General features: G+C 36.1%; 1 pseudogene; it reads left to right on the top strand.

Annotated features, from left to right (window-relative positions):
- Positions 1-579: 579 nt before the first annotated feature.
- LOC122731175 lies at positions 580-995 on the top strand (annotated as a pseudogene).
- The last annotated feature ends 1,082 nt before the right edge of the window (positions 996-2,077 follow it).

The following is a 2,077-nucleotide window of genomic DNA, read 5'->3' as shown; positions in this document are numbered from 1 at the left end:
TAGTAAAATTCAATAAGGTAGAATAAATAAACCACTCCATTCCTGTGAGTTTTGATATCCTTATCTATAAAAAAGTTATAATATCTACCACCCAATGATTAATTATTTCTCTGTTAATTTTAACTGAATTCATCCTGTTCAAGATTTTCAGTTTTAGATGATTGACTGTCCATTTTAGTCTTTACAATAACCTCTAATCCTATGTATGGTTGTCCTTTATATATAGGCTAAAAACTCACTTGGAATTTAACTAAACATGAAGCATACCACCCCCCCCCCCTCCTTCCTAGAAGAGAGCTAATGGGCTAGAGGAACAGAATGACATTTGAATATTCAGAAATGGCCAATGTGATGATTTGCTTTGCTTGTCTATAAATATTTGTTATACGGAACCATTTTATAAATGGTTGTGGTGGGGTCCTGGCACAGAGGATAAAAATAGATAAGCAAAAAAGAACATCAATAAAATTATTTGAAATTCAAAACACAAGTGTTCGCAGCCACTGCCGCCGTTAGGGCCGCCTCTCGCTCTCAGAGCCCAAGCCGAAAAAGAAGGAGGGTGCATGAGGAGAAGTTTTCAGGAACATGGCTCGTACCTAGCAAACTGCCCGTAAATCCACCGGTGGTAAAGCCCCTAGGAAGCAGCTCGCTACAAAAGCTGCTCCCAAGAGTGCGCCCTCTACTGGAGGAGTCAAGAAACCTCAGCGTTACAGGCCAGGTACTGTGGCTCTCCGTGAAATCAGACGTTATCAGAAGTCCACTGAAGTTCTGATTCGTAACTTCCCTTCCAGCATCTGGTGCATGAAATTGCTCAGGACTTCAAAACAGATCTGCGCTTCCAGAGTGCAGCAATTGGTGCTTTGCAGGAGGCAAGTGAAGCCTATCTGGTTGGCCTGTTTGAGAACACCAACCTATGTACTATCCACGCCAAACGTTGCACAATCATGCCAAAAGATATCCAGCTAGCACACCGCATACGTGGAGAACGTGTTTAAACTCCACTATGAGGGGAAACATTCTTCATTCTCAAAACAGAAAAAAAAAATCTCTTCTTCCTGTTATTGGTAGTTCTGAACGTTAGATATTTTTTTCCCATGGGGTCAAAAGGTACCTAAGTATATGATTGCAAATGGAAAAATAGGGGACAGAATCATGTATTGGCAAGTTTTTTTTTTTCCAATTTCATTTGTGTGTGAATTTTGAATATAAATGCGAGGACATAAAGCCTTAATGTAGTCAAAAATGTTTCCGTGAACAAGTTTCAACAATTCAACTTTATAACAATTATAAATAAACCTGTTAAATTTTTCTGGACAATGCCAGCATTTGGATTTTTTAAAAAAGTAAATTTCTTATTGACAGCAACTAAATGGTGTTTGTAGCATTTTTATCATACGGTAGATTCCATCCATTCACTATATTTTTCTAACTGAGTTGTCCTACATGCAAGTACATGTTTTTAATGTTGTTTGTCTTCTGTGCTGTTCCTGTAAGTTTGCCATTAAAATACATTAAACTAAAAAAAAAAAAAGAAATTCAAAACAAAATAAAAAGTAGTAGACATGTTATTGTATTAAATTTTATTTGCATCTATTTTAAAAAGAAATTGTAACATAATTATGAAAAATATTTCACTATTATTCTTTGCATATTGAAATGTCTGTAATGGATGCTTATTAGGTTCATTCTTTTTAAAAGAAATTAAACACACACACACACACACACACACACACACACACACACACACACACATAAGAGGGTTGATCTAGGTGATATCTAGGTCCTGTCTCTGTTTCAGGATTTTCACCACTAGATGGTGACTATAATCTCTGAAACTCCATCAATCTAAGAGTCTTTCTTGCCTTCCTTTGGAAGCAGAACCCTCTCTTTTCTCTCAGTAAACCTTTCAAGTTGAAAACTCACAAACATAAGCATGGCAATCGTCCAGTTTCCCCTGAGTTTTTAAGGCTATATTTTTGTATATATTTTGTATGAGACTAGAGACATAAAATAAATGTTTTATCTTGTCATATCTCTTTTAATGTTTTGTTATGGCATCCCTTGTAAATATTTTTCC

The sequence above is a fragment of the Dromiciops gliroides genome, chromosome 6, assembly GCF_019393635.1.
Source record: "Dromiciops gliroides isolate mDroGli1 chromosome 6, mDroGli1.pri, whole genome shotgun sequence".
In the NCBI taxonomy this organism is placed as follows: Eukaryota; Metazoa; Chordata; class Mammalia; order Microbiotheria; family Microbiotheriidae; genus Dromiciops; species Dromiciops gliroides.
This window is presented reverse-complemented; position numbering and strand designations above follow the sequence as displayed.